We start from the raw sequence: 26,733 nt of genomic DNA, 5'->3' as shown, positions 1-26,733 counted from the left end.
AAGAAGTGCTAATCAGTGTTATTTATGCAAGATTATATAGTGACTCAATGGGGGGGGGGGCACATTTGCATTACACTTAAAGGATCCCCAGTTTGAGACCCTATGGAGAGCCAAAACCAGCTTCGGGGGCCGGCCACAAGCTAGTGTTCTTTTTGTGCTGGTCCCAAGCACAAATGAAATGGGAGGGTTGTGTTGGAAAGCATGCCAAATCAAACATGTGGATCCATCTGCAGCGGTGACCTCTTGGGAAATAGGGGAGCAGCTGAAAGTAACTAGAGCTAGCTGTAATGTATTATATGAGGAAGCAACATTTTCCCATTGGAACTGATAACAACTGATCATTTTCAGTGTTTCTAACTCTGTCATTGTCAAATGTATGGATAGCAATGAAGCAATAGTACAATATTTCACTCTGACGCATAACATAGCATGAAATGGAAATATTCAACCTATGTATAAATACCTAAAGCTTTACTATTCCACTTCTGAAAGTCTGGAACACTGATATCCTGTGGACAGGGATATAGGATTCCTCTCTGGAGTATTAAAATATGACAGGTCAAGCCTGCTGCCAGTGACGGTTGATTTTGCTCTTTAATTCACTTTTAGAGATGCACTGAAAGTCCTGATGCAATTGCAGTGATTTGCACACACAGCCACGTTGCTCAGCAATATTATCAATCAAAAGAAAGCAAGGCCCAAAAAAAATCTGTGTAGAATCGGTCTTCGTTATTTATTGGTAAGCAGCGATGTTCCCGGAGTGAACGGTACAACAAATATAAAGTTATCAAGCAATCTATTAATGAGACCCCCAGGAATGTTTACTTTCTCCTCGAGATGGATATAAAAGCTGATATTTTTAACCAATAAATCCACACATCAAACCTCACATGGATCCTCGAAGAAAAACTGCCTGCCTTCCACTCATCACTGGCCTATTGTAAAATAAATATGTAGCTCTCCTCCATCGTAATGGTTCTTGTTAGTAAAGCAGCTCTTATGTGTGTAACAAAAGGCCCTTTGAAACACTCACCGCAAGTCTGTTCAGAATTTAATTGTAGAAGACAAGCCCAGTGAATGTTTGGAACATTTTACTCGGAAGGGAAAAAAAACAGAAACTGAAGGAAAATGAGGGCTATTACAGTAGCACGCAGGATAAAAAAAGACTAGAGTGAATGCCCAAGGACAGGTTATTGTGTCCCTGCTATCTAGCAGATTGATAGCTGGAGCTGTTTACCACAGAAATGTCGTGGGACCTCGTTTACACAAACAAATCTGAAAACAGCATCTGAGAATATACTAATAGCTCATGCTTGCGAGGCCCACACAGGTCAAATCGATGGGATGCTTTGGCTTTGAACATCCTTCTAATGTATTGCCAAGGGTTTTCCCATGTCGCCCAATTTACAAGTTGGGAGATTTGTATACGCCAATAACTCAGAGCTCAAACTTTAGATTTTCTTGCCCTTGCTCGTCCTGAAATGTGCCCTAATAGAACTTCAACAGCAAATAGAGCTTTGAAACATCATTAGCAGCAAATAAACATATGGTTTTGTTTGAGGATCGCTGATCTGTGATGCATTATTGTCTTATATAATGATAGATTCACAGTATTTACAGTAAAATTTGAAACTACAACCACCTACATCTTTTTTCTCTCATCTCCTCTGTTGTACATCCATCCATCCAGTTGAGCCAGACGGTCGCCCACAACGAGCCTGGTTCCGTCTGAGGTTTCTCACCGTTAAAATATTTCTTCCACCCGACTGTTGCCAAGTGCTGGCTGAAGGGAAACTCGTTAGGTTCATCTGTTTATGTAACCGTGATACTTTTTGTAACCTGTTTTTTTTCGAAACGTGCTATATATATATATAGAAATTGTTATTATTACTGCTACACAGTTACAAACTGTACATCTGCATATCCAGAACTCATTTTTTTTTATTTTTACTTGTGAATCTAGGTGGAGTGGAGTCAAACAGACCTCTCGGGAGGCTTTCTCTGTGTAATTCGGGCGGATTTGGAAAGGGAGCTCTCCTTTTTATCAAGAGAGGGGAAAAAAATAGGTCAGTCATATAGGGATGGTGCCACTCATCTTCACCTGTGCACTGTCAAAGCTGATCATGTTGCACAGTTATTAAAGTGTGCACAGGTAGAATACGAGAGGTAGAGGAGAATGGTAATGAGAATGATAATAACTGCACAGTGAGAAGGTAATACTGAGTCCTCGGTTCTTATGTGCCTCGTAAAAGATTTTAAACTCACTGGTAATTTTATTAGATACACCTTGCTAGTAACAAGTTGGACCCTCTTTTGCGTTCAGAGTTTGCATCAATCTTTGCAACATAGATTCAACGTCCCTCAGAGATTTTGATCCATATTTCCATGCTAGCATCACGCGGTTGCTGCAGATCAGTGATGTGGATCTCCTGGTTCACCACAAATGTGCAATTTGAGTACAGTCCACTCACTGTTGTATTCAAGGAACCAGTTATATGGTCATTTATGGCAAAATCAAAGGCATTTCTTTACTTATTTGCAGAAGTTATCATTCTGTTATGTGCCATATATGTTTGTTATGAATATATTTAAAAATGTGTTACATGCTTAAATTTAAAGAAAAAAATTCAGAAATCTGCAGTCACAAAATCATATATTTTTCACCAAAAATTCAAACCTAATTTTTCATGATTTATGGGGCTAATAGCACCTCTATGCCATTTCCAGAGTGTCACAATCGTCAAGCTGTGCTGAAATCTGAAATCCCTGTGGTGTTAGTTTAAAAAATGTGCTCTGGCACCAATCATAGGCATTGGTTGCTACTGACAACCCGAAATAAAGCAGTTTTAAGGGCCACCTTCAGGGGGGTGGGGGGACGTTATGCAAAACATCAGAATTTCAGATTTCATATTCAATGTTAATTTTGTGTTAACGCTATTTTATTTTAATAAACAACTAGGGTGGCAAGAGATGATGTTAGTGTGGCACATGCCACCCCAGCAGATCCGCCTCTGTAAGAGACAAGATTTACAATATTTGATACAGGTATTTCAATAAAAACGCACAAGTTTTTAAAAGCAGTCATGTCTTTCAATGACTTATCAGGCAACTTTTAATAATTTGTTTTTTTTAATTTATTTAACCAAAGTAACAAATATTAAACCTTTGATTTTATTTTACATAGTTTTCAAAATTCACACAACTGTTTAAGTTAAGCACATTTCTTTTCAGTAGTTCAGCTTTTATTTTTATTTTAGTTTACGAAAATGTTTTTTTTCCCCTCACATCTAGTTTTAGCCAGTTCTAGTTTTAGTTAATTTTACTAACCTTGTTACTTGGACCAAACCATCTGGCACCAACAACCAGCATTCAAAGTCATTTAAACCACCTTTCTTCCTCATTCTGATGCTCAGTTTAAACTTTGGCAGGTCGCCCTGACCATGTCTACTGAGTTGCTGCCATGTGATTGGCTGATTATATATGTTTGTTAAAGAGCAGCTGAAGGGGTGTACCTAATAAAGTGTCTGGTAAGTGTATACTACCAATACAGCATATGCTACATTTGTTGTCCAGCTGGTGTTAATGTTAAAAATGAAATTTCATTTTAAATGGCTGAATATAATAATCATTTTCAGTATCGATTAATCTGCTGATTATTTCCTCAATCAATCAATGAATTGTCTTATTTGTACAAACTGTTAAATAAGTGAGAAATGCCATAAACCCAAGAAGTAAATGTAATTTATTATGTTCTATGCTATTAAATGACACTTAAGAACACCATTAATTCTAGTCATTTGATGTTGCAGTGATTATTTGTTACTGCATATCTGCATATTTTCATTAAGGCTTCAATTTACTACTCATACCTTTAAAGTATAAGTCAGAGCCTCGGACCATTATGGCCATCTGAGCGGTGCGCCCCTGTGCTTTATGCAGGAGATGTTTGTCTCAGTGATGAAAGATTCGCAGAAATGTTGAGGATTCAACTCGGCAAGTCATTTGCTGTACTTCACTTCAAGTGTGTCTTGAATTTGTAGATGCTTTGAAGTGTGTGTGCTGTCTCTGTTTGTATGTGTTGAGAGACTGACAGAGCGCACACATGCGCGCACGGTACTTGAGGGTCTCTCAGCAGCCCCATTTACTCCTCGGTGTCACTCATTTCCCCTGCTCTACAAGTTTCTCTTCCCTCGTGGACCCTCGAGGATCTAAAAAACCTGTAGTTTATGTACACTTCATATCTCAGCAGCAATCGTCTGAGGGGGACCTGGACCGTTATCCCAGCAGAGAACAACACATCATTTTCTCCTGTCAAGCCTTCTGTTAGGGCTCATCACAGAGAGCAAGCACTCAGGATCCATGATATTATTAGTCTCCCAGGGAAGGTTGTTCATTCAGTTTTCCCCACAGCATTGCACTGTAGCAAGGTCCTTCAGTGTGAAGTGAACAAAAAGTGAAAAATAAGATGGTGCAGAAGCACAGCTTGTGTTAATCTAGTCTCTGCGTTGAGAGGTATTTCTTGCAAACAAGGTGATCCAATATCTACCGTCTTTAGAGACAATCTGGGCGAAAGCTATAGAATGTTTTCTCTTTACTCTCACAGCTATGATTTCTGCAGCTTTGCATGCATGACACTCTTGATTTATTTGTTGAGCTGCAGCCATTGTGAGATTGATGGAAATCTCCAGGTTGTGCCTACTACGCCGTGAGAAAGGTCAGGGAGATTCTACAGAGTAATCTACTTGATAGAAACATTTGCACTTGAATATATGCAGGAAATTCAGCAAAACTGGGCTGTTTTTTCTCCTCCCCTATCATACACCTCATTCAATCTAAGGCATCTGTAACATTCAGGGGGGAAAAGGTACTTCTGCTGTATTTTCAACATTCCTGCACAGTTCAATCCAACTCCTACACTCAAAGCCCAAGGCTTAATCCCCTCTCTGGTAAAGGCGTTTGTTTGAGGATGGTCCTGACTGCTGGCACCCGCCTCTCTGTCCTTGCCATACCCTTCAAAGATGTTACTGGCAGATCTTCACTCAGGATTACCTTTAAAAAAACTTTTCTCCCAAGCCTACACTGCCCCTCACCTGAAAATCTAATTTGTTTATCCTCAACACTGCAAGGCCCCTCTTCCGTGGAACCAGCTTCCAGTTTGGATTCGGGAGACAGACACTATCTCTAGTTTTAAGATTAGACTTAAAACGTTCCTTTTTGCTAAAGCATATAGTTAGGGCTGGATCAGGTGACCCTGAATCCTCCCCTAGTTATGCTGCAATAGGTGTAGGCTGCTGGGGGATTCCCATGATGCATTGAGTTTTTCCTTTTCAGTAACCTTTCTCACTCACTATGTGTTAATAGACCTCTCTGCATTGAATCGTACTTGTTATTAATCTCTGGCTCTCTTCCACAGCATGTCTTTATCCTGTTTTACTTCTCTCACCCCAACCGGTCGCAGCAGATGGCCCCGCCCCTCCCTGAGCCTGGTTCTGTTGGAGGTTTCTTCCTGTTAAAAGGGAGTTTTTCCTTCCCACTGTCGCCAAAGTGCTTGCTCATAGGGGCTCATATGATTGTTGGGTATTTTTCTCTGTATGTATTATTGTAGGGTCTACCTTACAATATAAAGCACCTTGAGGCGACTGTTGTTGTGATTTGGCGCTATATAAATAAAATTGAATTGAAGAATATAAGGAATGGGATTTTCTTCAACTTTCAGTAAGCATTAGCTCATGAAACAATGTTGGATTTGTTTGTTACTTTGTTTATATGTTTTGGGTTTTTTTAAACTGGTAAAATAGTTCAACAAATATTTGCAAGTACATAGTAGTAGATTACATGGACGTTTTCATGAGTATATCCATGTATCTTAACAAGCGTTTCTAAAAAAACCCCGTAACTTTATTCTGGCTTCCTTAACGACAAGGCAACGTTTCATTATCGACTCCATTGCTGGTGAATGAACCCATGTGGGCAGATATAAATCTCATCTGCACTGTCCTCCCATTTCAGCTGGCTGATATGATTGTTATCCTTTGGGAAATTCTCGCGAAGCCTAATAAGGCATTAAAGCTGATTCCGTTGCCTTTGGAAAAGTACGAACGGGCTCAGAAAGCCGAATAATGTCCTCATTCAAATTTGACACACTTGAAGAAAAATGCTGAGCGTTTTGAAGTTGTAAAAGTTGGAAGTGGGTGAGAGAGACATAGTCTTACAAATGATTTCCAGCAGCTTCAGACCATACGGGTATCAGACTGGAGACTTTTCTATTAGATTTTAGTCTAACTTTTCATCAGCCTGCTGAGAGAAATCCCCCAATGGTCTGGAGAATCAAAGAAAATAATTTCAACCCTTGCACCATTTTTCATCACCTTCTACTGCTATGAGAAGGCATGTGCTGCTATTTTTTTTCCTAGGCAAGCATATGAGATAATAAACAGTCAAAATGTAAATTAATCTATCAGCATGTAGATCTACCCTCACGACTTTAAAGACACATATTTCAAACTGCAAACACAGCTTCTTAGAAACGCTTCAACTTCTTTTTTTTGCCCACTTTTTTCTAGGTGTTTAAAAAGTAAAGCAAAGCAAACATTTCTGTGTCCACAGCCTAGATAATATGAGTTTCTAATTCTTGAAAATCTAGGCTGACTCACACACCATAGGGGATACAGCAGGAAAGGAAGGAGGAGAGCTGCCAGTGATTGATCGCTGAGCTGTTGAGCTGAGCTGTAGAAGGGGGATTGGGAAAGCTCGGATTTGAGAATATGCCAATAACTCATTTCTAAAGAAATAAACATCAATTGCATTTACAGCAAATCAGAGATTCACTTCAGAAGGGGGAAAAAAAGAACCTTTTTTCCCTACAAATTGCCTAACAGCTCAGACGTTGCACAAGGCAATCAAGTCATAAAAATCACTATTTCTGAGCATGAGATAAGCATATGTTTTCAAGTGGATCACAATCATAAATTGTAAGTGACAAATACATCGTTTTCCCCCTGTTATGTAAATGATTTACAAGCAGCATATGAATCCTGTATAATGTGACGCATGAAAGATTAATAAGGTAGGTGTTACATGAGTGATGTATACTTGACAGGTTCAGAATGTGACAATAAAAAAGACCCTTGGGGTTTGTAATGTGTATTCATATTCAAGCAAATCTGCTGCAGGTATCTATTTCTCAATCTATCTTTGTATATTTGTGCATTAATGTGTAAATACCTGGACCACATTTCCCCAGGATGAGAGGCTAAACTATGCTGCAAGATTTAATGACTGGCTAAATAATAATAATCAAATAAACCAATCATTCACAAATTGTTATTGACTTATTATTATTGTTTATTATTCATGTTAAATGATTATGGTAGTATAATATTTATAATGCCTTCAGTATATCTAAGGTTTATAAATTACATATTGCATTATTTGGTGTTTTATAGTTGATAATAATAATATTTTTTATTTAAAGGGACAGTGCAGTTTAACATAGTCCAAGTATAAAACATGAAACTGATGTAGTGCACATATGTTGATAGCTATTGCTAATTTCCAACCATTGTCCCATTATTTGGTGTTTTATAGTTGATGAGAAACAATTACGTCTGAACAACATTTAACAGAGGTAGCATTTGATATATTTTATTACTTGAATATTGGCCAAATCTGCATCATGGCCTTTTTATTACTGATCATTCCCATGATGTCAATAATGGTTTCAGTGCTGTAACATAACTTTAGTGGTGAAATTTAGACTGCTACTGGACATATCGGTACTCAGGTGTGGTTCATTTTAATAAAGCAGGTGCCCAAGTGTCATTTTTGCAAAATATAACTTTATTATTGCAGTTCTTTTTTTTTCTTTAATCAAAGCGGTTGTCTTTTCCGAACCCTAACCAGGTAGTTTTGTGCCTAAACTGAGCAAAGCTATTATTATTATTATTAATAATATTAAGTATTATAAACATTTAAAGCTCTCTAATTGCTATCCAATTAAACTTTACTGCAGCATTACAAATTATTTATTAACTGTATACAAAGTTTTTATAACAGAGTAACAACTTTATAAGAAGACAATGACAACTTATTAGCATGCCATGAAAAAATATTAGCATTGAATTTTAAACAGTAATTAATAACGTTTTATCAGCTTTATCAATTTTATCTGTCTGCGTGAAGCAATCTGATGTCACTTCAACTCACACACAGATAATGAAATCCTGAATTTCACCTAAAATAAGAAAGTTCTACATTTTCGTATTCGCACAATAAACTCAAAGCTGTAACTAGCAGGAAGCAAAAAATAAGCATTTCTCTTCTAAAAGAGGAGAGTTTAATATTTTAACAAACACACTTATTTACTAGTTGTCTGAAAATATGATGAAATATTCTGGAAGCAGCACCTGAAGTTCACAAAATGCTTTGTGCCAAATTATGTCTTGGCAGTAGGCACTTAGGGAAACAATAAAACAGTTTTGTTTTCAAGCTGTCGTCTGCAGTCCTCGTGGTGAGGTAGGTGTTTACTGTGGATTAATATTTACCCCAGAATGAGAGCGGCAACAGTATTCTCATGCAGTTATAAATACTCCAACTGGGTTTCTAGGATTAAGATAAAGGATAGATATTGTTTAGGGGAGGAGAGGTCACCTGACATTTTAACACGTACATATTTTGATTAAAGAAGGAACTAGAAAACCGCTTGGCTTTTTTGAGATTTCTGCTATCTGGAGCTTTAGCTTACCTCATACATTTTCAAATTTAAAGTGACCACAACACATGTAAGTCAAAACTTTTGAAGTTGTTGTCCCTACTTTTCTGTGTGTTCCTGTTACATTCCTCCCTATAGCTCCCTCTTTCTCCCTCTGGTGATCTGACTGATTTCGGGGTTGTTTTTTCTTGCAGCTATGTGAGAATCGGAATGTGCTCAGTGAAGCAGCTCAGTGTCTGCCCAGTATCAACAGTTGCCATGTGGCTCTGAGAAACCCTTTCTCACACAACAACAGTTTTGTTTATGCTTGGGTAGAGTCTTGACACTGCACTGTAAAAGAGGATTATGCAATCATACAGGTAGCAAGGAATGTTTTGCCATCTGCTAACCTCTGCTGCGCTATCAAAGGTTTTGCACAATAAGGAAGAAAAGTTCTAGTTGCTGTTTGGACAAACTGCTGTTTGTTATTAATTGAAGAAATATAACTTTATTCAGGTAAACATTTCGACTGGATTGCTGCAGTATGTCTACAAAGCGCGATCACATACCTTGGCCTTGTACAGGGAAACAGTGAGGCCACAGTGTACCCACAAGCATTAGCACTTGTAAAACACTGCAGGGAGCTGCCACATCTCAGGCTGGGGAAAAACAAGACGCTGTTGTTTCAGCTGACTATTTTAAGAGCTACTTTCAAAAAAATCTACTTAGTTTTTAAAGTGATGCATATTAAAATATGTTCTGAGACTGGATATGAAAAATATGTTTTATTGATATAAAAAACTAAATAAAGGCAGAAATTCTTCAAGCACACAGGTGCATGAAAAAAATGTTTGCAAACCTTTTGGATTTACAAGGTTTCCTGAACTGATTATTCACAAAATGCGGTCTGATCTTCATCCAAACAATCTGGCCAAGCTACCAACACATCGATGATTCAGAGTCAGTGTAGGGGGAAAAAAACTCACTATGTGAATCTTTGTGCTAACAACAACAAAATCTACTTGTAGTCTGGTCCACAAATTAATGAGATTGGATTGGAAGTGCAGGCTATAGGGGAGCGCCTCAACCCTCTGTTTTTATAAACTGAGGTACAAAATCTGTACTGATGGACTCTGCTCGGCGTGAAGCATACCTCGATCGGAATAATTTTCACCGCAGACATTATAGAGATGAGCACAAGGTCCTCAAAGAGGTTAAAAAGAACCCAAGTGTTTCAACAAAACAGCCAGAGAAATATCTGTAACTTTATTTGATGTTTACTATAAAAAAGCACTAATAAAAAATGGTGTTACTGGACAGACACAAAGAAGGAAGCATTGAAACACTGCAGCACACTTGCAGAAAAACACCTGTATGTTCGTCAACACTTCCTGGATAATATCCTGTGGAGAAAAGAAAAAAAAAACAAGTTAAGGGCTGTGTTTGGAGGAAAAAGAGTACTGCATTGCACCAAAATCTCAACTCAGCTGTGACGGCTGAGGGAGCATGGACACCTTGCAATCAATTCACAATTGTATAAAGAACAGGAGTGTCAGGGCAGCAGTCCATGACCTGAAGCTTAGAAGACAATAAGCCCGAGCATACAAGTAAATAAGCAAACTTAACTCAAGTTGTGTTATAGGATTGTTCCATTGATATACCCCACACATACTGCTGAACAAACTTATGGGTTTTGTGGGAGGAGTAGTCCAAAACAACACCTTCCCATGCAAGACTCCAAGAAGCTTTGGGAAACTTCTGATAGAGGTTGCTGCTGTCTTCAGTAAAGACATAAAAAGTATGAGTGTTTGTGCATTATTAGTTTAGTCAAATTGAGTTTGTCTAGATTTGCGACTTAGATGACAATCAGATCACATCTTATGAGCAATCAATTCCGAAAGCCTCGTAATTCCAAAGACTTTTCCTTGAAACTGTAATTAAAATTTAATTGAAAAATTAATGTGCAAACTGCAGCCTTTAAATCCCATTTACGTCCTCCGATCCCTCTCGGTAATTCTGCAAACGCCACATCTTTATGACGAACCAATATCAGCCTGTATTTATTTTCAAAGTGACTGTATGTGACAGCGGTATTACAGAGCTGACGCTCGGCGATGAGGAAGAGGCAAACTATTTGTGTTTATCTATTTGCAAGAGGTCATATTACAGCAAGCAAATAACGCTGATAATATTTATTACTGCATCCAGAAAGTGCGAGTCATATTTACAGTAACTGTAGATCAAACATCTGCTGCGGCACCGGCATTCGTGTTTGTCTCTCTAAGCGAAAGACCTCTCGTAGAAAAAGGGAGGAAATCTACCGCTGGCAGCAGACGCTAAAGGACATTTGGATGCAAAACAAGAGGAAAATGTAGGTATATACATATTACTGCCTCAGTATTCCCTTTCACAACATTTCATATTCAGTAAGAACACGCTGGAGTAATACAATAACACTGGCAGACGGTTGGTTTACACCCTGAATTTCTGCGACTGGAGTGAATTAAATCAAAGTTGAAGTAAATTGTGTTTGACTTGAAAGAAGAAAGTTCGGCACCTCAGTTCTTCAGAGAAAATGAACATGTCTGTTTTATCCTTTCCATTTCCCTCTGCCCAAAGAACAAAACCTGTCAAATATGATTTCTCGATCACTTCCTTCATTTCATCCTTTAAATCTTCACAGCTTACATATACATACACATTTGAGCCGTTAGACTGGGTTATCTAAATTGAAAACATGGTGAGAATTTCCAAATATAAAGATCCTTCGTGTGCAGAACAAGGTAAATGAGTGTCGGTATTTATGCCTTTAGCAGATGATTGCTCGAGTAATTTCTCTGGCTTTGATTGTGGCTGGAGTTCAACACAAAGAGCATGGGGTAATAGAAATGTCAGTATCAATGAGCAATGAAGGACAAAGATACAGTATATTTAATTCAGGCCAGTTTACTCAGATGGCTTTGTTACTGTATCTCCTTCACTCCCACACAACGTTGCTGCATAAACCCGATAGTCCTCTGAGTCAGAGTTGATGTAAACAACAAGAGAGCTTCATGTCCAGCCAGAGCCTAGCAGGATAATGGATATCAACCCGGCGACATGTGATTTGCATAGACAGCACAGAGGGATTAGGGTATGATCTGCAGCGTCTCAGAAAAGGCAAAGCAGAAATGTGCCGCTGTAATTTGTGAGCAACCCAAGCCTTCAGATTTGTTTTCATGTGATTCCAACCAGCAAATCCCGATCAGACAGTTATCCTGATAGGAGAAAAACATCCCAGCGTCACATTTAAATATCTGTGCTCCCAACTTTTATCAATGACAGACAGACAACAGTATGTCAAGCAAGCATCATTTGGTATTATGTACTCCTTCGCTCTATATCTATGCAAAACAAACAAACAACAGGTCTCCTGATTTCTTTTTCATGTGTTTTTGGCCTTATTTTTTTTTAATTCAGTGTTGTTGCCCTCTGACAGGCCTGCAGGGAAGTCATTTTTTTAGAAGCAGGACGTGTCTATCTGAGTGTATTTTTAAAGGCCCAGGCAAGGCATGACATTATACCTGCTCCTGCTGCGCTAGCTGAAGGGGAATCCCCAGTGGCACCTTGTCGAGCGGCCATGTCAATTGTTTGTTTGCATACTGAATAGCTCCGGGCGTTGTGCTGTCGAGCTCAGAGAATAAGCAGCTCATCACTTCCCTTGGACAATCAGGAAATCTGTATGCCAACCAGGAAAACTCACAGGGACTGACAATCATGTAACTGTCATTGAATGTAAATAAACACGTATGCTGGAGGAACGAAATGAAGTGGATGAGAAAAGTTCAAATAAAGAAAGAAATATGCAGAGCTGTGCAAAAGTCTCGAGTTGCTCTTTATTTCTTTATATTTAGCTTGAGTGTTTAAGGTCAAGACAATTCTAATGAGCTTTAAAGTCTAAGTTTGTTATGACCACCTTTATTCATCAACACAGCCTGAACTCTCTCAGGCAGCTTTCTGGTCATTTGTTTAAGTAGTCTTCAGGAATACTTCTCGAAACTTCCTGAAGGACATCCAAAGCTTGTCTTTGGATGTTTCGGTCTTTCCTTCTGTTCTGTGTTGAGATGATCCCACACTGTTTAAACAATGTTGAGGTTGCGGCTCTGGGGAGGCCTGTCCATGACTGATAGTTTCCCATTCTGTGCTTTTATATCCAGGTGTGTTTTTACTGCATTGGCAGTGTGTTTGGGATCATTTGTAAAAAAAAAAAAAAAAATGAACCTGTTAACAATCAAACTCTTCCAGATGGTATCCTATGTTTCAATTTTCACAAAATCGCCAACTCCACTGTCTGAAATGCAGCCCCAAACCATAAGTTCATTGACCCCCACCCCCCTATTTCTTAAGGTCATGACTTTAAGATACTGTTCATCTGCTACAGATAGTTTTTCAGTCCTGCACCTTCTTCTTTTGTCCTCCACTCAATTAGTTTTCTTCAATTGTTTAAGGACAAATTGCACAGACGAGTTTTTGGCAAGTAGCTGTTTTAGGATCACCTTGTTGCTGGAAAAATGCTATTTTATGTACCTCAAACTGTGTTATTTTTGACATTTTCATAGATTAAATAAAAGAAAAGGAAAATTGCTTTTATGTCATGCCTTGTCAAAAAAAATATTTAAAAAGGTTTCATTGCTAAGTTGTTGACACCAACCTAGTTCATGCCATGAACTGGGTGGCTTTTTATGCTTGAATGATTCATCAACATGTGAAATGTTAAATGGCATAACAGAAATTAATTAGTTATTTAATTAAAACAAAGATGTTTGTTGGTCAGTTATAACAACTATCCAAAGAAAGACTTTAAAGACCTTCAGAAAACCTGTAGAGCCATTGGTCGAGACCACTAGAGCCACTTGACAACAAAGATTACAAGAAAGTCTGAATCCTTGGAGGCAACATATAAATAAATGAGGGGCAACTCAAAAATTCTACACAGTGGTGTCAAGAGTATTTGCATGTGGACATGAGTTAGAATGAACTTTAACATTTAATCAAGAGTTTTATGCTCCTGTATCACAGTACACTGCAGGGAAGTTGTTGCTTAGCTTACTTAGCCACATTAGTGTCCTTGATCTCAACAGAAAAAGGTGGTTTCAAAGATGAAAAGCAGCTCGTCACAGAGTTTTTACTTTTCTGTCGCTGCTGATAAGGTCAAAGATTACAAAAGCTTAACATGAAAGTAATTCCTGTTCTTTAATGTGGTAATAAACTATTTTCAATTAGTGTTTACCCTGAGGCCCAAAAGCTAAAACTTTGGCTTGAAAAGAATGACACATCTGAGTTGCAGACTAAAATTTTTAGATTTAAAAATTAACAATGGGGACCACATTTAAAATCACCAAATCAGTTTTAGCTTTTGTCTTTTAGATGTCTAATGAAAAGTGACCTTAAATTTTTGGCAAGTGAAGAAGCCAAACTGTTCAACAGATCTGCCAAATGCTTTCTGGAATTAAACAGTCTTCTGAATTAATACAATGCAATAATGCATTTTAAAGATTTGGATAGAGTACATGACCTGAATCTAAATCATTTTCAACATAGCCATGACTCATGCTCAGTCAGTGAGACAAATAAATAACATATGACAAAAAAAAAAAAAGAAACATGGAAAATACAAACTTTTACCAAGAACTGTACAAGGCGAGAAAATAAGGCTGAGGAAACAGTGGTGATACACAACGAATCTACAACTGAAAAACGAGATAAAGACAATTAGGAATGGCTCGAAAGCCTGAATGCAGGAAGTACAAAGAAAATGTGGAAAATGGGAGGTGAACTGCTGTGGGTGAACCATAAACAGCCATAATAAAAACCACTGAAATGCTGTCATTGATCTGGCTGATCGGTAAGTGGCCTACTAAAATTGCTATTTGGATGACTGAACAAAAAACTGTCAGGAAAAAAACCAACAAAGGCACAAAACAAGGATGCATTAAAATACAGTATGTTAAAAACACAAAATAAAACAGGAAGTTATGAAGGAAGTATTAACAAAAAAGCAAAAAAAACAAAAACACATTTGGCTTCTTATTTCCGTTTTCAGTCTATGAGTGAGTACATTTTCCCGATGAAAAGTAAAACTTACTATAACACGACCAATAATAATAACCAAATTAGTCTTCAGCGTGTTGACTGAATACACACACGTGCTAATAAACAAGCTGTATAGTGAATTTGTGAATATCCCACAAAAAAACAATCAGTTACTTTCATAGATCCATACACACACGTAAGCTCCAATCAGTTGTGCCATGACCAAGTTATACATGAGAAGCTATCTTTTCTGTTTTAGCAGCTTGCTGTAAATATACTCTACATATACTGTAAGTAAAATCAATTTATATCTCCTGCAAAGCTAAGCCATTTTTTTTCCACAGCTGCAGTGAGAGAGCTATATGGTTGGCCCACTGGGCTGCCAGCTACCTTCTCCCTGGGGATAAATCCTAGAGCATCTTGTCTCAAAACACTACTTAGACTGGCCCTCTGGGACATGAGCTGCTAAGGGGCCCTGTCTGCAGGAGAAAACACCCACTTTTCTTTTTGCCTGGTTGCATTTGACGGAAGAGAAACAACAAGCTATTGTTCTTGTAGGATACCTCATTTTTAGCCTATTTTGAAAGATAACAATCATGTAAATTCCTATCTCGACTGACTATCCTATATTTCTTTGGCTACCAAGTGGGAAACTGTGGAGATAGAAACATTTAAATTCAACATAAATAGTGAAATGACATTCTTTTAGAACAAATACTGTCTTGACGTGGTCATGCTCTGCTTTTTCTATTAAACAGTTGTCCAAATTGTAAGTGTGTGGAGTTTCACCTTTTCTGTCATCGACCAGCATCTGCCGGGCTGGCCCACTGAAGCTGATCACTAACGTGATAACAGATACGTGTGCCCTGTGAGGCTACTATAAAATACCAAGATGAAAACAGGAACGAGCTGAAATGAATTAAAGGCACAGCTGAAACGTATCGGCATACTTTTCCCACTTGTTATATGAAGGCAGAATAATTAGGAAGGAGTGTTAAATGAGTGTTTATGGCATTGCTTGAAAGATCAGTGGAAAGAAAATAGAAAAATAAGTAATTTTATTTTACCAAATAAGTTAATTTGGTAATGTTTTGTACCATTTAATAAACACTATCAGCGCTTTGGTAGATGAATGGTGCTCAAAGCTGCAAACACAATTATAGTATGTTAATGCTCAAATTGTCACATTGTATCTTTTTTTTAGTGGCAAGTTTATGTGAGTGTGTGTGTTTTCCATCTTCATGCTAATCTAAAAAGCTCCTGAGCTACTTATTAATGGTATAAACTTGTGTGTGACAACAAACTTTGTTGCTGTCAAAATTGAGAGCAAAAAAAACATCTGCTGTACCATGCCGTCCGCCACCTTAGTTGAACTGGTCACATGACTGCGTCATATGACTAAAATGCGTCATCGATTTCGAAGTCCACACTGCGACGCGAAAATGGTGTTTTCAAATTTATCCACTTTGGACGGCGTTTTCAAAAAGCTCAGTTTTCCTTGACCAAAAACGCCGTCTCAGTGTGGACGGAAGGCCAAAACGGAGAGAAAAAGATGTGTTTTCAAACGAAAACGTATTAGTGTGGACATGGCCTCAGTGTCTGGGGAAAAAAGTATATTCCCCGACCGGTCGGGGAGTCCTTGCTGGATGTTGCTTGCTGTCACAAGAGTAAATTGGTCGCAATCACTTAAACCTCCTTGTGTTTGATTTCGTTGCTAACAGCTTGTCACTGTTAACTTTAGTTTGCTTGGAAGACATCAACTTGTTCAGCAACTACTTGCTAAGTAGTCTTGATGCACGCTCAATCATCCAGGTAGGTAAATCCCAAAGGTTGATTCTGTTCATCTGGACGTAGAGTTTTCAATGGAAGAAACATTTCGTCACTCATCCAGGTGACTTCTTCAGTCACTGGATTGAAGAAGTCCGACCAAAGAAGTCACTTGGATGAGTGACGAAATGTTTCTCCCATTGAAAACTCTATGTCCAGATGAACAGAATCAACCTTTAATACTTGCTAAGTAAGTAGTGAAACTGTGGAAAGTGCGATGGAGACTCTTTATCTTCAAAGCAAAAGGTGTGTCTTTTGAAAAGTGTCAGTTTTACTAAAGGAATTTGTTAGAATCAAAGCAACCACAGCATTTGCAAGGAGGTTTTTGGTTTTTGTTGCAGCACCCTCTTTGGGTCAGATTTCATCAACTGACAGGTCAGCAATCACTTACCAACCTGTTGGGGAATGCAGTTTTTTCTTATGAAACCACCAGTCTCTAAGCCTGTGTGACTAAGGCCTAACTACACATAGGTCCAAGTGTTTGGGCCTTAAGTTACTTTAGCATTACTCACTCCCCTTTTGGTTTCTACCTAAACTGGAGGGAAATACTTTTGTATGTTACGTTTTAGCAGCTAGACGCTACATTACCTTTACAAAATATTCAGAATTTTTTCCCCTCTAGTTTTTGGTACTGAACAAATAGTGCTCTTTTAAGTGATTTCTACCCATTGTGGCTGAAAACGGCAATAAATGTGAAAGTAGTCAAGTGTGAACCAAAGTAAAGTGGGCCTTCAAATGAAAGCAATGTCTAGAAAGCTATAAAGCTCCAAAGTGCAGACTTGGCTGGCAATGCTATTTGAGCCCACACATATTCATTTCATCATATTGAAATGCTGCTCACAGCTGCTGTGATGCTGTTAATGTTGTTAAGGAGGATAGGAAAGCAGATTAACGAAAAAGGTGTTACTCCTCCCATTTTTATGTATATTTCTTTGTTACCGCCGACAACATCGCTGCAATTATTCAAAGCATCAACTCTTTCCCCTTGCCTGCTGATGCTCAGCACTCCTCTCTGCAGTTCAGTTGCTTGATATCTCCCAAGATAATTTGATGGGAAATTTATTTCATTTACACATCATACCACACTGGCAGTAATTAATTGTTCCGCAGGTTGGAGTACAATAGTTCACTGACTCCTTTGTGTGACTTCAGGCTCGTTACTGTTCCGTGATATGTGGTGAAAACTGGTAACAGATGTTGCCGTCAGCGAACATGTCCACAATGATGACTGCAAAACAACAAATTCCTGGATTTAATCAACGGAAAGCTTCTTGTAATTTATTTCATTCTTTTTTGACAATAAGCTTCTTAGTGAATTACTATTTTCCCTGATTACATTTGACCTGGTGGTGGATATTATGTTTTAACCCTACGAGTTTTTGGCAAACATCACTTCAGTGGTAGATATGTGAGCTACAAAACGGTATTGCATTAAACGCTGGTTTTAAATACATGAATTTTAGTCCTAAATCTGCTTTTATTTTACTTTAATATCATCACATAATATGAACATGAATATATACTTCCCTGCTCTATGTTAAGTAATGAACATAGCATATTATTTCGCACAAAACTAGTCAAAGTGAACCAGTCGTTGCTCAAAGCACACCATCTGTACCCTCCTCACTTCCCCATTTTTTCCATCACTTTATGCCGTGCACGAACATCACAGCCTTAAACTCGATTGCATTTACTTTTCAGATTTTCATGTCAACTTCTAAAATGTTTGTGACTCTCACCGGCTATTTGACAGGCATATTTATCACTGTGCAGTGATTGAGTAGCAATGACACACTGAGGACACGTGGGTAATTGTCAGCTTGGTCTATAAACTTAAACTAAACATGTGAATATTGAAGCTTGCAAATTCTGAGAACACGTGCACACAATCCTCCAAACCGGTGCAGTTTATATGAGGAAATGATGCACAGGGGTGCACATAAGTGGTCTGCAAGTGCAAATGCCCTGTCAAAATAAAAGATGTGCACCAGATAAGAAGTTGTAACGCGCGTTTGCGTACATAAGATTTTCTGGAGGAGGACAGACATTTGTTTAGAACTCCAAAAGATGTCGAAGAAGCAAGCTCCTTTAAGCAATTACTTTGGTGTTCCTCCACCTCCAAAGAAATGTCAGAAGGAGTCCGAACCGCAAAAGAAGCGCGTATTCTCGGAGAAGTGGTTGCAGGAGGTGAGCTGGCTTCAAACAGATGATGAACGCACAGAGATGTGGTGCAGAATATGCCGTGAAAATCCCACTCTAGCGGACAAAAACAGTGCCTTTTATATGTACGCAAACGCGCGTTGCAACTTCTTATCTGGTGCACGTCTTTTATTTTGACAGCGCATGCGCACCTGGGGACCACTTATGTGCACCCCTGGTTATATATTTACTGGTTGTTTGGACGATATGAGATTCATATCAGTCGACTCAAATACTGAAGGGGTGTTGTTATACTCTGCATTACCTACGGGCTATGCACATATTGATCTGGTGAGCCCACATCGCCTTTGCCAGTAGAGGCAAGAATGTCCACATGTGCATAGCTTGAGTTATGTAGCAGGTCATGAAAGGGCTACTCATGTGATTAACAGGAAGCATCAATATAAAAACCTTATATTTAAGGCATTAGTATTGATGGTTAATGTATTATATTTATATTTGCTATGACCAGATTTACCATTTTCCACAGCACATTTGTATTGGCTCTCCAGACTTAGATTTTACAAAGCAGTTTTCACGAGTAACTGAATTTCATTTATCATTTGTCACCTCTTTAATACAATATTACGCATACACCACATGCTAATGCATAGCATAGATGCAGAATTATTTGAAGCAGTGGAAGCTGTTTGTTTCAAGCTATGCTTAAGTCAGCAGGTAGAGTCTTCACCTTGACTGCAGTATCTAGGAGCAGGCAGCACATCACAATTTGTAGCTATAATGAATCTTAGTCCATTGCCCTTCATACTCTGCAACCCTCTTTAGTCCAGTCTCTTCCTCTTAAACCTAGTAAAGCAGTGCCAGTTTATAGACTGGCACTGCTTTGCCAGAGAAATACATTTCCCCCTGCTGATAAACATTCCCGACAACCATTCGTTTTCTTAATGGAATCGGCTGAAGGATGCTCAATAGCAGGCCCCATAAGCCTTCCTGTCCTTGTTGCATCTGTGCTAGAATCAATGGGACTGTTACCAGCAAAATCCTTTTCCTGCGCATTGCATGTCCTTTAGTTATGGGTGATGTGTTTTGTATTTTGAAAGCAGCAAACTAAAAAGTTTCAGCTACCTGTTGTGTTCACGTGTGGGTGGCATACTTTCATCCTTAGAACAAGATAACAATATGCTTTGATCGAGTAAAAGAATTTCGTAATTAAATATGTTTATAAAAGGAAATAATCAACACAATCAATTATATTCAAGTACATGAAAACATAAAACACCAGGTAAACTGTGTGGGGTTTTTTTTTTCATACTCCCGCCAATAGACACGTATCTCACATTGTCAAGTCTTTACCATAGACTCCATATAAAAATGGGTACAGCAAGGTGTGACGTGGCCTACTGATGGACTTGTGGCATATGTTTACCACCCTATTTGCCACTGGAAGTCAAGAAATTCGTTTTGTCCCACCTCCCTCCCATCACTCCCAGCCGGTCAGATCAGATGGCTGCCCTGAGCCCGCTTCTTCCGAAGGTTTCTTCCTGTTGAAAGGGAGTTTTTCCTTCCCACTGTTGCCAAGCACTTGCTAATAGTGGGTTGTATTGACTTTAATATAAAAAGCAGCCTTGAAGTGACTGTTGATTTGGTTCCAATGAATTAAAAGAGTCCAAAACACCGCGGTGAGAAGAGAAAACTGTGATCCTCAAACTGTCAAAACTGTCATGTAGCACCATTGTTTTTATCATTTGGTGCAATTTTTGTGATAAAACCGACTTGAATTGAAAGTAGTTTGAGTACTCAAGTAGAGCAGAAAAGCACTATACAAGTACCAGTCCATTTACAATGTCTGTATGGCTCTTAGTTAATTCCTCACAAACATAGTAAAAATACATGTCTGAAGAAAAAAATAAATGACTGTTTAATTTCAAAACTCAAATTCTTGTCACTTGACTCCGCGCAAGTTCATGTCTGGAGAAAAAAGAGAGAATGAATGACAGCCTTCAAATCTTTTCAGCCACGCGATAACTTCTAAACAACTGCCAACCCAGTTTTTGAAAGGGTTATACTCACCAAATGAAACCATAATAGTAAAAAAGCACGAGCGACCCGGGTTTCTGAGTAAGAGGTTAAGGTTTTTAAACAGGAATCTATTAAAGGCATTTTGAAAATATCATTGAGTGGTAACATCGCAACCTTACAAGACAAATCAGTCTGCACATTGTTGCGGGTTAGAAGATCAAAATGTGGATCCCATCAGACTTGGTAAGAACCATCTGAGGAGCTGGAAGAGCTGCGCAGTTTGTGTGTACTGTATAAACCCACAGCAGGATGACGGGCTAATTGAAAACTAATTCACCCCAGGTGAAACCGATAAAGGCGGGGCTGATAATTACAACGGGGCTAAGCTTAATAGAGACAGGAAGTAAAAGTGACAACAGGGGAAAAATAGACTGTAATTGCAAAATAAAGCATAAAAAAACCATCACAGTTTTAGTGTTTCTAAATATTTTTCACAGAAGATATTCACAGTCTGTGGCTTCATTTTGATTTTGATGGATTAAATACGATTTTAGCTTATTATTTTTTTTTTTAATTTAGAGGGTTTTTTTTTTTTTTTTTTTACAGTTGTTACTAAACTGCTTCTAATAAAGACATACAATTCACAAATCAAAACGGTAGACTGTCCTTCACCTGTTTAGGTTTAGAAAAAGAGGTTAAAATACACCTATATATGAGTTCAGTTTGCTCAGTAGGGATATATGAGAAATAAGATAAGCTCTATTAAGGCTGAATAACATCACAAAGGGGACCAAACATTTTCGAAACTCTGACTTGATATTTAGTTACTTTGTAGCTGAGGTGAAAATGTAAGATTGTTGTTTTTTTCACGTTACATAAACGATTCTGTGCTATTCTCTCTTGGAGTGCACTTCAGAACCCATCACTGCACTGTGTGGTTTGTCTGAACTTTGAGCACAAGCTGAAGCACTTTTTGGCAGACACGTAAAGTGACTTTGTCACTGGCGTTGCTCAGCCGCAGATTCATTGCTCGCTGAAGCAAATCTGACAAAAGCAGTAGAGGTCGAAAGAAAGGCGAGCTGATGTGGGAATGGAACATAATATAAAGTCTGTTAAAAACTTAATATGACTGAAGTGACACAAATTAGTAAGAGGGCCATCTAATCTGCGCGTTCCCATGTAGGCATAGTTCACAACAGGGTTTTGGTCCCCTGCCATTACGGACTGTCACTGGAGCAAGGATGACGAGAAGGGACGTCTCTAATTAGCCCTTGTCAGCCAAATGACATTGTAATCACGTGATTCTGGTAATTACTTCGCTTTTACAATCTCGCCTCTCATCTTAGGTTGACACGTTAACACTTGTCACCGAAATGAACCTCTTGTATTTGGAGATTACTGGCTGAAGCAGGGAATGGAGGGAATGTAAAAATGGAAAGAAATACCTGCTTCAATCCTCCACCGTCAAGCCCCGAGGCAACCTGATGTGAAAAAAGTCTTCTCATTTTATCATCTTTAGTGCGTAAAATTGAGAGGTTTTGGTGTATTTACGTGGACTTACACAGTCTTGACACTGGCAAGCCTGTACTTATCTGTTTGCACACCTTTTAGGTAGCTTTGGTTGATCGGCCTGCCTTCCTGAACTTCTACCAACTGAGCTGGTTATATGTGAAATTAAAGAGGGAAATTATTAAACAGCTGGCTGACGCTAAACACGGTTCCTGGACACAGGGCCGGGAGAAGGAATCGTTTTCATCCCATCTTATCCAGTAAAATTGATTCAAGGACCTTTTCCGCATATTTCTGAGAGTCTTCATAGTTGCAGGTAGAGTGGGTTTTATAAAGAGGGGAGAAAAAAGACAAGATCAGCGATACAAAAAAAAGGAATGCACATTTTAAGTCCAATTAAGGCAAGTTATCAAAACGTAGAAGAAATTACTTCCTTTTTTTCCTCCTCCGAGTAGAAGCATGTGTGCTTACCACGTATGAGAAACACTTACTCTGGAGGATATTTCTAGAAAGATAACACTTGTTCTCATTACAGAGGATATGCTATATGCCTAACTCCATATAAGAACTCACTGAATTTTGAGTCCTGCAGTGGCCTGTGCTGAAAAAGAATTCCCAAGCAATTCTTAAAGCTTCTCTCTGCGGGGGGAAATCATTAGTTGGGACACAGGTGACATCATTTGAAAGCGTGACCCCGCAAGCCGCGTGGAAACCCTGGATCGGGAGACACATCATTGAATAATACCCGCCTCTATTTCTAAGTGAAGCACAGGGGATGGCAAGGGGGGAAGTGGCAGAGCATTATGCTAAAATATGTACCATTTCCATCATGGTCCGCTGGGCTTAGGCGGCTGTTGTTTGTGCTGCAGTGACTGTCTTGGTTTCTTGGTTCACTCCATCTCCAGCCTGGGCCTCATTATGTGTGACAGTGCTCTGAAAAAGCAGGTGGAGGCAGGAATGAAAGGAAGGGAGGGAGGAGGCTTGCTGTACGGAGATAGGCCGTCTCCTTCTCCTGATATCATGGACGAATCAATTGATGCTGCTTTGTGCACTTTTTCCTGCTGACCCAGCGGAATTGGGGGGAACGTATTCGGCCAGTTGCCTGTGGCATGGTAGCTAAAGTTGAGTTTAGCTCACTCTGTCACTATTACCTCCCCTCAAATCTGGGATTCTTGCTACCAAAAAAACCTCACACTTGAAAATTTGTGCATTTGTGCATATACACCCCCACACACACACACACATATGAGCCATACCCTTCCTCTAAAATGCATTCCTCGCCTGTGGAGTTATAGCATTAGACTGTCTGCTAGATATTAGGGTTGTGAGGGTAAATCTAGATGATGGATGATTTCTGTTGTGCTGTCAAAGCCAGTGCTTGATAAAAGAACAACACAGGACAGACGCACAAGACAAACGGATGGCAGAGGGAAAGTAAAACTCCCATCAATATCTGCTCTTACCCAATTCATAGCACTGAAGCTAATTGAATCGGCGCCTACAGTATACGGCATCGCTTCCACTTATAAGGGGCAGCTTATTTATAATGTCACAGTGTCAGATGCTTTAAAACCAGCCAATACATTAAGCACACTGTTCACAGCAGCACCCACAAGGCAAACATTATTACAGGTCCTCAATCAAATGTTTTCACTTGCATGTTGTGTCAACTCACCAGGCATCTTCAGCCGACTGCGGGCAGAACAAACGCTGTCTTGTCTCTAAGAGGAATAAATATTGATATGCTCCAGTGGCCTAGTATGTTAATTAAATATGTGCTTATTGAAATTCAATGACAGCTGGAATTTCACAGTGAGCGGGGGGATCCAGCTTCTCCCCAAGAGTGTAAAACATAATTGGTTGACAGCAAAAAGTAACACACAATTAGTTAGGGAGGTTTAATTAATATTATTCAGGCAAGGTCCTCGGTTTAGATGCGTCCTGCAGCGCGTTTCCTCTCCGCTGTACAGATGCAGTAGATGCGGGGCTTTAGGCGAGCGGTTGACATGTGCAACAGGGGTCCGTTTTTCAGTGGAAAAAAAAAATAAAATCCCCCAGGAATCACAGCGTATATAATCAAAAAACCTGGGCTGCATTTATTAAAGACCTTTTCATATATTTTTTTAAAAACACTGCAGTTTTAAGAAAGATGCACAGCACCAAGTTAGCAATGAGCTAACTTTTTTTGGGTGGCAAACTTTGCACCTTTAATTAACACCAATAAAGCATGTCTTAATGCATTTTGCATTTTGCATGGCTTGAATAGCTGCAGCTGAGTGGAGACATCGCTGTGGATACCGAGCCCAGAGGACGGCATTAACAGAACATACTGATGCTGTCCTTAAATTGCTGAAGGACATCAAAAGCAATCTGAAACCTGCAACCCGAAGAAGTCACAGAATAATCAGTGCACTAAATCTGAATTTTCTTTTAGGTCTCTAGTTCCTTTCCAGAAGTGAAGTAAAGCTTTAATAAACTCTTTATTTCACTAAAGTACATACTCTTCAGCTAATGGCTCTCTGCAGAGTAAAAATACAAAGGCAACCTCCTTGCACCTAGTTAAAATCCACAGCGCATCTCACCTGCAATGTCTCTCTTTGCAATAGGGGACTCATGTCAACTGCTTGCATTTTGGTCATATTCTTATACAAAAGAAAGATTGCTGAGCAGCTGTGAATTTCCGCAGTTAATTTCCCATCCTGCAGCAACCTCGTCACTGCTTGTAGAGGAATGTCTGTTCAAATCTGTGAGGTTCTGGCTGGACTTTAAATGTGAGAACTTCTATTTAATGTAAACTGTCTGTAGCTGACAATTCAACTCAGTTTTATTCATACAGCACCAAATCGCAACAACAGTCGCCTCAAGGCGCTTAATATTGTAAGGTAGACCCTACAATAATACATAAAGCAACACAGTTGCAATTTTTGCCTATTTGCTACCGGTTTTTGTCATAGTGGCTTCGAAGTGTTGTGGCTTACGCATTTGCCCAACATGCAAACGATCCCTGGTTAAATCCTGGGAGGAGATAGTTTGGTCTGACCCTTAGACCCCTTAGATTCCTAACAGGAAGTGTATCCTGTGCAAAAAAAATGAAATATACCTAATTAAACATGTGGTGTTACCTGCTGTGGTGACCCCTTGTTATGTAATTGCTGAACTGATTCAATCACAAACTCATAGCAGACTCTGTCTTATTGTCATTTTATTGTAGTTTTCATTCCCTGTGAGAGAGTGAGGTGAAAGGGCACAAATACTAACAGTTATTATCTAGAACCATACAAAACACAGCAACAATTAGTTTTATAATCACTTAATATCAATAATACTCAATCATCATTGTTGAGCAGTTTGGACACTGCAAAGTATTCGACGTTGATCATGTGAAATCTTGTACCTGCTGGAGGCACCAAGGCTAAGCTGGATTTATTTTTCTATCCAAACTGCATATTGGAAAGCTTTAAAAACGTTCTCGCTATTTGTAAGTCTGATAGCTAATGCCATACATTATTTCTAAAATGATTAAACCGACTATCCAGCATCTACGCCCACTTCATACCATGACTAGTTAAGAGGAACTGCTATTTCTAGCCCTGTTTTCAAAATCTGTTAGTGTGTGGCTGAATCTTCCTTGGAAATGCTGTCATTATTGTTTTTAAATGGTGTCGCATCTACCACCTGTGGGAAAGACCTGCGTCTCAGATAAAGTAACTCACACGCTCAGACACGTAGCACCGGCTACACTGATGAGACTGATTAAGGTCTCATTTGACTTTAAACATTTTGTAAAGGTCTCAGTAAAGCTTGTGCCTGAGAACATTTTTATCAGTGCAGCTGCTCCCTGAGCATTTATCCCACAGTAAGCCAATTCAACCTGAAGATCCCAAAACCTATAAACTTAATTCATGCTCACCTTCCCTTGCCCCAACTGTCTGTGCTTTCTTCCCACAGTGTCGCTGACACCTGGAGTCCTCCGTGAGTCATGTATCACACTCACTTAAATGGCCTCACATGGCTTATGGACAACAATCCGCTTTGTTTTGGACTGTTGTACGAAACATTAAAAAGCAATTTGCTGGCAGACCTATTGAGCAGACCTGCAATCAGTCCCCCAACATCACTCCCCTGGTGGATTGTTATTGTCATTGACTGGATGGGGGAGGGGGACCTCTGACAGTAGGCAGTTGGGAAATTACAAGCTTTATTGCGCTGGGCTCCACAAAAGGCAAATGGAAGTGAGTTTAAAGTTGGGACCATTGTGATAACACACAAACGCATAAAACGCAGACAATCAACATTTATTAATCTCCAAATTAGATACCAACACAAACAATGGGAAGAGCTGCCAGATTATCCCAAGTTAAATGGGACTCCTGCTTTGCATTTACCCGCATCCTATCAGGTGCTTGGATTTAATTGGTCAAACTTGCCAAATCAAGATAATATGGTGGAAATATGGT

At 39.1% G+C, this 26,733-nt stretch overlaps 1 long non-coding RNA gene across 1 annotated transcript in view; it reads right to left on the bottom strand.

Moving 5' to 3' along the window:
- Positions 1-9,926: 9,926 nt before the first annotated feature.
- The window catches only part of LOC120439386, a 52,143-nt gene continuing 35,336 nt past the window's right edge, over positions 9,927-26,733 (bottom strand). Inside the window, exon 4 of the long non-coding RNA XR_005612616.1 lies at positions 9,927-10,092. This is a non-coding gene — a long non-coding RNA (uncharacterized LOC120439386). The remainder of the gene's footprint in view (positions 10,093-26,733) is intronic.

Source organism: Oreochromis aureus, linkage group 3, assembly GCF_013358895.1.
Source record: "Oreochromis aureus strain Israel breed Guangdong linkage group 3, ZZ_aureus, whole genome shotgun sequence".
NCBI lineage: Eukaryota > Metazoa > Chordata > Actinopteri > Cichliformes > Cichlidae > Oreochromis > Oreochromis aureus.
The sequence above is the reverse complement of the archived record's forward strand: the minus strand, read 5'-3'. Positions and strand labels throughout refer to the sequence as shown.